Source organism: Somniosus microcephalus, chromosome 12, assembly GCF_052327205.1.
Source record: "Somniosus microcephalus isolate GS21.2 chromosome 12, FLI_Smic_1.0, whole genome shotgun sequence".
NCBI classification, from domain to species: Eukaryota; Metazoa; Chordata; class Chondrichthyes; order Squaliformes; family Somniosidae; genus Somniosus; species Somniosus microcephalus.
In genome coordinates, this window is record NC_140998.1 from 111,702,522 (window position 1) to 111,715,358 (window position 12,837).

Genomic DNA, 12,837 nt, shown 5'->3' on the forward strand with positions numbered 1-12,837 from the left:
ATTAAATGGGGAGCAGTGTATTAGAAAGCTCCGCTTCACCAAGGAGGTGGTCACAGAACTCTGCCACCCCCTGCAAACAGACCTGGAGCCTCAGATCAGGGCAAGGATGGCTCTCTCAGTGGCAGTCAAGGGCATCGTCGCCCTCAATTTCTTTGTCAGTGGAACCTTTCAATCTGCAACAGGAGACATAGCTAACATTTCGCATTTTGACGCGCAGCGGCTTTGTCTCTCCCGAGACTGAACGTTTTCACCCTCCTCCTGAGTCTCTTCTGGACTCTGCTGATCCGGGAATTAAAGGCAGACCTACTGTACAGCCGGCAGACGCTCCTAGACATCGGGGCCGACTGTGTGAAGCTTAAATTCGGCGACATCGATCTGCCTCCCGACATCGCCCGACCCCCGGGACCAGCGTGGCGTCCTTCCCCAGCCGGAAGTCAGCGCAGACCGCGCAGGGAACGCAAGCAGAAGCGGGGTAAGAGAGCAGGGATCCAAAACAGGCTGAAGAGGGCCCCACACAAACCCTCCCTCCCAAGTATTTTCCTGGCCAACGTCAGGTCACTGGAGAACAAAATGGATGAGATCAAACTGGATCTCACCACACAGAAAAGGACAAAGGAATGCTGCGCCATGATCTTCACAGAAACCTGGCTGAACAATGGCATCCCTGACACCATCATACAACTGGAAGGACGCACAGTCTTCCACGCCGACAGAACTGCAGACTCCGGTAAGAGCAAGGGAGGCGGTTTGTGCATTTACACCAACAATGCCTGGTGCACTAACACGGATATAATTGATAGATCCTGCTCGGCTGATTTGGAATTCCTCATGGTAAGGTGCAGACCCTTCTACCTGCCTCGGGAATTCACGAATGTTATCATCACTGCGGTCTACATCCCACCACACGCTAATGCCAAACTAGCACTGAAGGACCTCTACAGGGCCATCAGCGAACAACAAACTGCGCACCCAGACGGAGCTTTTATCGTCGCGGGGGACTTCAATCACACAAACCTAAAAACTGTACTACCGAAATTCCACCAGAATGTTTCCTGCCCCACAAGAGGGGAGAACACACTGGATCAAGTCTACACGAGCATTGTAGACGCTTACAAGGCCATTCCCTGCCCCCACCTTGGGAAGTCTGACCACCTCTCCCTGTTTCTAGCCCCGGCATACAAACCGCTCATCAAAAGAGAGAGAACATCAATGAGAGCAGTGAAAGTATGGCCAGAGGGGGCAGTATCGGAGCTTCAGGATTGCTTCGAACGCACTGATTGGGGCATGTTTGCCCATAATGGCATCGAGGAATACGCATCCACAGTGCTATTCTACATCAACAGCTGCGTCGAGGTCGTCACGACCCACAAAAATATCAGGTCATACCCCAACCAGAAACCCTGGATGAACGGAGAGGTCCGCTCACTGTTGAAAGCACGCGACGCAGCATTTAAATCTGGCGATGCGGCGGCTTACAGTGCAGCTAGGACCAACCTAAAAAAGGGTATCAGGACTGCCAAAAGGAAACAGACACTGCGGATAGAGGATCACTTCCGCAACAACTCGGACCCCCGGCGCATGTGGCAAGGCATCCAGTCCATCACTGACTACAAGGGCAAAAACACCAGTCCCCCGGTCAGCGACGCCTCCCTTCCGGAGGAGCTTAACAACTTCTACGCTCGCTTCGACAGGGACAACAAGGAGCCGGCTACCAAAGCCTTGCCACCCCCGGAAGACCAGGTGCTCACTCTGTCGACCTCCGACGTAAGGGGTGTTCTACGCGGAGTGAACACACGAAAGGCTACTGGACCGGATAGCATCCCTGGACGGGTACTCAAAGAATGTGCTGATCAGCTGGCTGATGTCTTCACCGCCATCTTCAATCTGTCATTGGCCCAGGCAGTAGTCCCTACATGCTTCAAGACCGCCACCATCATTCCTGTGCCTAAACAAGCGGCTGTGACGTGTCTGAACGACTATCGACCTGTCGCACTCACACCCATCATAATGAAGTGTTTCGAGAGACTGGTCTTAGCCCACATCAAAGCCAGTGTTCCTGCCGCCCTTGACCAACACCAGTTTGCCTATCGTGCAAACAGATCAACGGAGGATGCAATCACAACTGCTCTACACTCGGCACTGAATCACCTAGATGGTAAGGAGACCTACATCAGAATGTTCTTTATAGACTACAGCTCAGCATTCAACACTATCGTCCCCAACAAGCTGGCCACCAAACTCCAAACTCTTGGCCTGAACACTTCCCTCTGCAACTGGACCCTGGACTTCCTAACAAACAGACCCCAGTCTGTCAAATTAGGTAACCACACCTCCCCCCCCGACCCTGAACACGGGGGCCTCACAAGGATGTGTGCTGAGCCCCCTCCTCTACTCCCTCTTCACCCACGACTGTGTGGCTGTTAATGGTTCCAACACCATCATCAAGTTTGCAGATGACACCACGGTAGTAGGCCAGATCACCAACAACGATGAGTCAGCCTACAGGGAGGAGGTCCAGCATCTCGTGAAGTGGTGCGCCGACAACAACCTGGCCCTTAACACCAAGAAAACAAAGGAAGTAATCGTGGACTTCAGGAAGTCCAAAGGCGGAAGTCACACCCCCATCCACATCAATGGGGCGGAGGTGGAAAAGGTGGCCAGCTTTAAGTTCCTCGGAGTCCACATCACGGAAGACCTCTCCTGGTCCCTCAACACCTCCTCTCTGGTGAAGAAGGCCCAGCAGCGCCTATATTTCTTGAGGAGGCTGAAGGGATGTAATCTGTCACCCCTGATCCTCTCTAACTTCTACCGCTGCACTATAGAGAGCATCCTGACAAACTGTATCACGGTATGGTATGGCAGCTGTAGCTCCCATGACCGGAAAGCCCTGCAGCAGGTAGTCAAAACTGCCCAACGCATTACCGGCACCCGGCTACCGACCATAGAGCATATATATCAGAAACGCTGCCTACGGAGGGCACGGTCCATCATCAAAAACCCTACCCACCCCAGCCACAGTCTGTTCACCCTCCTACCATCTGGAAGACGTGACAGATGCATTCGCACCCGTACGACCAGATTTAGGAACAGCTTCTTTCCCAGGGCTGTCATCCTACTGAACTCCACAAATAAACACTAAAGCCTGCACATCTGCCAATGCACTTTATTATGGTCATATTTATGCTAATATACTGCAAGCCAAATGTATAAATGTATGTTGAATGTTTAAGTGACCTAATCCAAATTGTACACTCTCGGGAGCCGCAAGCCTACATTTCGTTGTACTGCACTTGTGCACTAACAATGACAATAAAAGTTGATTTGATTTGATTTGATTTGATTTGAGGCTCTCTACAGAAGGAGAAGGGACAACATTTCTTTCCCCATCACCAGAGAGAAGCAGGATGAGCGTGCGGGTGGCGTTGCCAGGATAGAGCACTTTCCCATGGTGCAAGGTGCCATTGACTGCACCCACGTGGCTTTGCGGGCACCGCATAACAATCTGACATCTTCCATAACCGCAAAGGCTACCACTCACTTAATACGCGGTTGGTGTGCGACCACAGACAATGAATCTCAATGTGAATGCCTGCTATCCTGGCAGCAGCCACGATGCCTTCATCCTACGCCAGGCCGGTGTGCAAGCACTTTTCCAGCCACCATGTCAAGCTTGTGGCTGACTGCTCAGAGACAAGGGCTATCCACTCTCCATCTGGCTCATGACTTCCCTCCGCAAGCCCAACACTCCTGCCCAGCACTCATATAATGACAGCCATGTTGTGACCATGAACATAATTGAACAGACCATCAGCCTGCTCAAGTAATGGTTCCATTCGGGAGAAGACCTCCAGTACTCTGCTGAGCGGGTGTCCCAATTCATGGTGGTCTGCTGCATGCTCCACAAACTGGTCATCAGGAGGGCCCAGCCCTTGCCACCAGAGATATCTGGACCACCTCAGGAAAGGAGGAGGAGGAGGAACAGGAGCAAGGGAGGAGGCAGCCACTCAATTGGCCTACCAGAAGGGCAGTCTGTAATTGCCTCATCAGACTGCGGTTTCAATAAATTAAACCCAAGAGCCCCTTTACGCACCACAACCCCATCATTCCATCCCTGTTGCACGCCATATCACAGCGCAAAGCTGAAATGAGACACACCACAAAACAATCCAAACTGAATTAATAAATTTATCAATAATTAGTGAACACATATTTACAACAAACATATGAACTATTCACCCTTGTGCAATCCCTTAGTGCCTCTTGTTACTGTGCCTTTGCCTGCTCTAGTGCTCCTACAAAGTGTTGGCCCAGTGGCTGCAGCACGGCTGGTGGAAGGCTGCTTAATGTCATAGAAACATAGAAACATAGAAGATAGGAGCAGGAGTAGGCCATTCGGCCCTTCGAGCCTGCTCCGCCATTCAACGAGATCATGGCTGATCATCCAAACCCTAGCACCCGGTCCCTACACCGACAGCCATCCCACCCAAGCCCTAACCCCACGTATTTAATCCCCCCTAACACTAAGGGTCAATTTTTTTTTTTATCATGGCCAATCAACCTAACCCGCACATCTTTGGACTGTGGGAGGAAACCGGAGCACCCGGTGGGAGACTTCAGATGGCCTTGCAGGACGCCCTCGACCAGCTCTGGACCAGAAAGGACCAGCTGTAGACTGCACCACCTCAGCATGGGCAGCAGCAGTCTGGGCTGGCTGGATGACAGGCAGTGACAAGGGCAATGGCAGAGTGGCAGTGGTGGTAGCAGGAATGCTGCCATCCTGAGAGAGGACAGCAGGTTCCTGCTCCACTGACCCACTGCCACTCCCCCAGGGCAGCACCTCAGCATCCCTAGCAATCTGTTGGAGCACAGACTGCTAGCCTGCTGCGACACCGTGAAAGTCCTGGTTGACGGTGCCACGATGGCAGCAGTCAGAGCTTACGTGGCATCAAGCTGAGACTGCATGAGAGCAGTCTGAGATTGGATGCCACCAAACCATAGACTACATTACAGCACTAAGATGTTGTGTCGCTTTTGCCTGTGCTGCAAAGGAAACTGCCAGATCGCCAATCACATGCGGCATCAGGTCTGGGTCACCACGGTCTCTCTGGGAGTCTACCATCCTTTGCAGACTGGAATTGATAGGCTCCATGGTGTGCGCAGAGCCTTGTGCAATGTTGGAGGTGGACTCCGCCACATTCCTTACCATTGCCAAGAGGCTCTTTTGCCATTGCACCTATCATCTCCGTGTGTATGCCCATCACCCTTCTTCTAAAGGCCTCCCCATCAAGATCCTCATCTGAGTCCTGTGCAGCAGAACTCACGCGCGAACTCGCCCTCCGGGGAGCTGGCCCCTCAGCTACCCTTTCCCCCTGGCCTTGCTGCAGCCCACTCGTCCCTGGTGCCTCACCCTGTGCAGATCCCACTACTAAAGAATGCGTAGTGCCAGTATCTGAGCTGGTGCCTGCAGGTGAGACATGGTGTCTTCTTCCTCCTCCTCTTCTCCCATCTCACTCTCTATGGTGCCCTCAGGGACAGGCTGGTCAGGTGCTTACTGATTACAGGAAACTTTTTTTTATCCGGCACCGACGGGACCGACGTGGTGCCGGTTCATCAACAATTCCGGATAACCGAAAGCTATAGTAAAAGATACAGAGCTGAGAGCTCCGTATAAAGCAACAAACCCAGGTTCAGAACAATGGCCACAAGTTCCAAGTGTCTCTGTAGCTTAGCAACAGCTGCAGCCACACCCTTGCACAGCAACAGATCGAGGAAGGCAAGTAATAAAACTTACCTGAACCTACTCCTGAATTTTGCCGGTTAACCGAGATTTCCAGTTATTTAGGTGCTGGTAAATCGAAAGTTTCCTGTATCTGAAAACATAAAGGCACAAGATTCGGGTTAAGGCGAGGGGCGGAGGGCCGGAAAGGAGAAACGCATGCATACAGCATGATTAGCTTGAAAGTGGGGTGAGGGGGAAGTGGGATGTGAGAAGAAGGAGTAGGGGTGAACATACCATTGTTGTCCCCAAGGGGGTCAACGTCACCAGTGGCCACAGCACCCACTGCCTGGCGCCCAATAATCTGCAGAGAGTGATTGGATGCTGGCTTGTCCCCTGCCTGTGTGCTCCTGCTCCCTCCTGTTGTGAGCAACCAGGGCCTGCAAGAGAAAGGAAAGTGTGTGAGTGAGTATGGAGCAATGTGTTTGGGTGATGTACCTACCATAGTTGAATAGCTGTCATTGTGTGCAAGGTGTGAGATGTGGGTATGAGTGTTGGTGGGTAGAAGTTGTTGGTGGTTGAGTGCTGGGGTGTGGTGCTTTGGGCAGTGTGTGAAGACTGTAGTTTAGGTGGTGGTATGTAGCATTTGTTGAAGCATTGACTCACCCTGACCACCTGAGTGAGATCATTAAATTTCTTTGTTCCGCAGGGCCCACACATAGTGCTGCCCAAGACGTGCTGTGCTACCTCCCTCCACATGGTACGGAAGACTTGCAGCAAGGGCCTGCTGCGACTTGCCATGTAGAGCACCATCCTCCATCTCTCCACAGCTAACACCAACGCCTCTAATGCTTGATCGCAGAATCTGCGGGCTCTCTCCCTGGCGTGTGGATCTGCCATGAGTACAGCTGCTTAAGTCATCTGGCTCCTTCTCCTTGACCTGCTGTTGTTTGCTGAGGCAGCTGCACAGCCAGCAATGCTGAGAATGAGGTTCTGCAGCATCAATGAACCTCCCCTTTAAGAACTGGAAATAGCCTGTGGCAATGATGACTTGCGATTAGACTGCATCTGATATTGATCCACCCCTTTGAGTGTAACGCCAATGAGCTTGGGCTTTAAGGCTTGAATTAGAGCTCCGATCATTTCTTTGAGCAGTGAGAATGAATTTTGTGTGTAGTCTAAAGCATTAGTGCCTGGCGCTAGTTTTCCAATTTTTCTAAAGATACCACACATTCCTGGGCTATAATGAATTTCTAGCCATAAGTTTTTTTCTCTGACATTCAACTGTTCAAACATTTGTTGTCTTTCTGCAAATATAGATTACTTTGTTACATCATTTATTTGAAAGACCTGTCCTAGTTCTGGTCAGTAGTCAGCGTGTCCTGATTATCTTGTAGTGCTGTGCCAAAGAAAGCATCTCCATATTGTTTCAGATGCACAACAACAACAACTTGTATTTATATAGCACCTTTAATGTAGTAAAACATCCCAAGTCACTTCACAGGAGTGTTAGAAGTCAAAAAATTTGACACAGAGCCACATAACAAGAAATTAGGGCAGATGACCAAAAGCTTGGACAAAGAGGTAGGTTTTAAGCAGTCTCTTAAAGGAGGAAAGAGAGGTAGCGAGGCAGAGAGGCTTAGGGAGTGAGTTCCAGAGCTTAGGGCCTAGGCAGCTGAAGGCATGGCCATCGATGGTTGAGCGATTATAATCAGGGATGCTCAAGAGGGCAGAATTTGAGGAGCACAGATATCTTGGGAGTTTGTGGGGCTGAAGGAAATTACAGAGATAGGGAGGGGCAAGGTCATGGAGGGATTTGAAAACAAGGATGAGAATTTTGAAATCAAGGTGTAGCTTAACCGGGAGCCAATGTAGGTCAGCGAGCACAGGGGTGATCAATGAATGGGACTTGGTGCGAGTTAGGACACGGGCAGCTGAGTTTTGGATGACCTCAAGTTTACCTAGGGTAGAATGTGGGAGGCCAGCCAGGAGTGCATTGGAATAGTCAAGTCTAGAGGTAACAAAGGCATGGATGAGGGTTTCAGCAGCAGATGAGCTGAGGCAGGGGCAGAGACGGGCAATGTTACGGTAGTGGAAATAGGTGGTCATAGTTATGCCGCGGATATGTGGTCGGAAGCTCATATCAGGGTCTAATATGACACCAAGGTTGCGAACAGTCTGGTTCAGCCTCAGACAGATGCCAGGGAGAGGGAAAGGAGTTTGTGGCGGGGACCGAAGACAATGGCTCTGGTCTTCCCGATATTTAATTGGAGAAAATTTCTGCTCATCCAGTGCTGGATGTCGGACAAGTAGCCTGACAATTTAGAGACTGTGGAGGGGTCGAGAGAAGTGGTGGTGAGGTAGAGCTGGGTGTCATCAGCATACATGTGGAAACTGACGCCGTGTTTTCAGATGATGTCGCCAAGGGGCAACATGTAGATGAGAAATATGAGGGGGCCAAAGATAGATCCTTTGGGGACCCCAGAGGTAATGATGCGGGATTTTCTGGATAGATAAGATGGAACCAGGCGAGTGCAGTCCCACCCAGCTGGATGATGGTGGAGAGGCATTGGAGGAGGATGAAGTGGTCAACTGTGTCAAAGGCTGCAGACAAGTCAAGAAGGACGAGGAGGGATAAGTTACCTTTGTCACAGGCACAAAGGATGTCATTTGTGACTTTGGTGAGAGCCGTTTCGGTACTGTGGCAGAGGCAGAAACCTGATTGGAGGGATTCAAACATGTTCAAGGACTTTGGAGAGGAAAGGGAGGTTGGCGATGGGACAGTAGTTTGCAAGGACCGTGGGGTCAAGGGTTGTTTTTTTGAGGAGAGGGGTGATGACGGCAGATTTGAGGGGGATGGGGACAGTACCTGAGGAGAGCGAACTGTTAACGATGTCAGCTAACATGGGAACCAGAAAAGGAAGTTGGGTTAAATGTTTACCTGCTTGGTTTTTGATTTGTGTATCAAGAACAACATCTGCAATGAAGGAATACAGTCAAGCATTTCAGTATTCTTCCAGTGAGAATATATATATATACACATATAGATAAAGAGAGAGAGAGGCACATTTAACGGAGGTGCTCATCTATATTTTCTTCAGGCATTCTGATGCAGAATGAAAATGAAAATTCACTGGGTAATAAATTCTTAATCTGTATCATTAATGAGCTCTGAAGCACTCACAGCCCAAAACAAAAACAATGCATCAGGTGCAACAACATGGATGCATTTATGGCAAGGGAGCTGTTACAGTTCCAAACCAAATTAAGAAAATGAAATCAATCCAACATGTACAGAATGTAATTACTGAAAAAGCAAAACTAATACATATCTCTTCAAAACACTGATTCAATTAAATGATTCTAAGCATATTTAAAAACAATGCAATATTTTTACTATATAGTGACATGATTGCTGCATTATAATTTTTTTGCCCTGAATCATATTGTAGTCTGGTAATATATGCAAATTTAAATAAACAAGGGGTAGTTATTTAATAAATCAGCATGACCTTGGGTGCTTTTATACTATAGGTGCCATTTTGAGACCTGAGAGTGACATGGATCAGCAGAACTTAGTAACTCTGTGGCTTGGTAATGCGAACTAAATTATAAATAAGCTCCCTGTTAATGTTAATGAGATTAAAAATTAAGCTTTCAAAGTTCCCAGGTGGTCCATTGACTTTATGGCCTAGAAATTGGTTTGCGCTGCCCATTTTACGGGCGTAAAATGTGTGCCTAACTGTCCAATATGGTGGGTGTCATGTGTGCACCCATTCAGCGCCGGGAGGGCGCTGCCCACCATATTGGTTAACGCTGCTCAGTAGGCATTCAGAGCACCAATGTTCGTCCTGCACAGGCCGCACACCGGCTGCTGCCACGGGAAGAGATACCGCACATGTGCAGCTGCACGGCAAATTTAAACGGCCCACGCAGGAAAAAAAAATTAGAGGGAACAATGCAGAGCGCGTGCCTGAAACTGGTGTTAGTTCCATTGCATATGCAGATCAAGGACCTAATGCATATTTCAGGCTCCTTTGTCAAGTTGGTTTGTGACTGACCGCAGCATGTACGCTGCTTGCTGGAGTCAGCTTCTTCAGGATGCAGAGAGGAATAAGGAAGAAGCTGATTTTGTGGAGATTGCTTTTTTTTTGCCCTGGAACACCTGTATAAGTGTGACTCATGGATACTGAACAAATAGACGTAGTATTGAGGGGTAGAAAAACGAGCACTGTCCACAGTTGATCTTAAAGTCATAAAGATTGAAGTTATAGCACTAATATTTGTCTTTAAAGACCCCACTGCTTATAACGGGTGTGTTGGTGTTAAGGCAATTTGCCCGCTACACGCAGTTGATGGTAAAACCGTGATGTATCAAATAAAAACAGTGTCAGTAGCTAGTTTGGCTTCCAGCTCTACCTTGTTCATGAGGAGTCATCAACATCCTAACGAGAATGTTGGATCTTGGCACCTGAGCGATGGCCAGTAAATACATGTAATGCTGTCACCCAGCCATTATTTCACCACTCTCCTGATACAAACAGTGACACTGCAGTACTGAGACCCTCAGCTTCTCAGGTGAACAGTTACCATTACAAACTGAAAGACATTCAATAAATACTTCAATTTGCCTGAAGTCAGCAGAGCTTTAAAAATGGTAGGTAGAGAGGATTAAGTAATTGAGGTAGTCGCGCTTTAATGAGATGTAAAAAACTTATTGAACTGGCCAAAGTAGCTACCACGCTTAGCATGTTATAAGTGGCACCTTTGTAAATGACGCCAGGGGAAAGGGCAAATTTGCCCAATAGAGGCAACTACCCTCAGTAAGCATGGATGTTGTAAGTGGTGGCGACTTTTTATTTTGCTGGCAGTACATTTCAGTTAGTTATGGGGTTAAAATAATTGCCAAAGTTTATAAAATGGGAACAGCCAAGGTTTTCAGTTTTACAGCAGTTGAAGCAACTAGTTTCAAATGAATAAAAATACATTTGAATTTGGCAATACCAGGCACATTTCTTTTGCATCACAGTTTTAGTCCTAGCCATTGGGTTCAAAATGTTTACTATGTGTAATAACTTGGCAAAGTCAGGCCCATTTCTTTCACAGATGCAAGGTTTCAATGCCAGCAGTTCAGTTCAAACTGTCTGCAAATTGTAATAGATTGGCAAAGGCGGGTACATATCTTTCACATCACGGTTTCCATCTCAAGCAATTTGGTTCAATCCATTTGCAAATTGTAATCACTTGCCAAAGCTAGACAGATTTATTTCACAGGCATTAAAGTTTCAATAACAGTAATAGTTCAAGTTGGCTTCACAACAGTAACTTACAGCATTGTAGAAATGCAACAGACCATTATTATGTTTCTGAATGAGGTTTCATCCAAAATGAAACATAAGTCAATAGTTGTCAGTGTTTGGCCACATCTGCATTGTTCATAGAATCATTTGAACAAGTCAATTGAGATCTCAGTAGCATCATCTGTCTCTTCAAGATCTCAGTGTTGCTGCTACATCTTTCACTTCAGTTGGAGTTTGCTAAACAATCTCTCCACATCTGCATTTCCACATGATGTAGTTACACCTGGAAGCAACATTTCCTCATGCTGTGCAACATCCTTTGACAACTTTCCAATATCCTCCAACATCCACTCCAGTGTTATCAGGTATGAATTCAATCTTATAAACTGTAAAGTGCTCTTGTGCCTTAACCATACTCTGTCATTAGCAAACAAGCAGGCCCCCATGGTTCCTGTAAATTTTATTATAAGGATCAAAGAGAGTGACAGAGTTCCAGGATTCAGGAAGCTGGGGTGGCAGATTTCTGTAGCACGTCGATTGCCATTTTTCATGTAAATTTAGATTAAAATCACTGAACTGGTTTTTTTACTTTTTCAATTTCAGCACATGACATTCCACGTGACTGTTTCATATTGTTTCTTGTTTTCTCACTAGTTTCATCAGAAAGATTGATAAGAAATATCAATTTGACACCAAAAACATGATTCATTTTGTGAATACATAGGTCTACCTTTTTCCAGTTCTTTTGGGATGATCATGATTAGGGACAATGTCTACTGAGAAAAAAACATGTCATGTTAACATTGACTGATGAGTGCAGCAGGCAGCAGTCTCTCACCTCTTGAAGCTCTGCAGCAGTGCCAGGCAAGACTAGCAATATTACCAGATATGGGTGGCTCACTGTCATTGTGAGGGATTTCTAGAAACAAAACAAGTTCATCCAACAGGTGCTTTGTCTAACTGCAACTATGCCATGCCATTATTGATAAAAACAACCACATTTAATCACCATAGTTCTGTCATTTTCCAGGGGGTTTTAGTACATGATCAACTGGAACGGAAATTTAATGAGAAACATCTTTCATACGCATACACATTACTCCCTCACTTTCCCTTACATCAGTGACTTTACTCATTTACTTGTTAGATCTGTCAATTGCTTATTTCAATGCACCCATATCTGGCCATAATCTAGCCATACCCCACGAAGCTATTGTAATTGCTACAGATATAGCTGCACTGTTTGTTCTCATATATATGATTGCAACCTTTCTTTGATCTCTTACTGTAACTGGAATCATAGGAACCTAGGGAACAAAGAGCATCACATTCCAAATGGACTGTCATATATTCCAATACATAGTATCTCAAACTGAGTCTTGTTCTAAATGTAAACATAAATAGTTATTGTACAGCATATGTACAATGGTTATCAGTTCCAGGCTCTGAGGCGTATGCTATTAATTTTAGTGCCTCACAGACATTTCACTGGGTCTCGTTACCCAACCATAAGTGTGTATTGAAGCATATAGAATCATTGAGTATATTCATAATCCCAAAAGTACTGTGTAAGCAAAACACAATCATTTTGTCAATATATAAGCCATTATCAAAAGTTGAAAAAAATTTAAGTCGAAGAAAAATTCAAAATTTATCAGCAGAAATTCACCACAAAATGCATCACTAATTATGAAAAATGCATTTATTTTTGGTATACCCAATCACTGATCTATGATCACCTTACATTGAATGTGCTACAGTGGTTCTGAGAAACACAGAGTTAGTAGCCCTTCAATGTATAATTATTCTGTATAGCTTAAT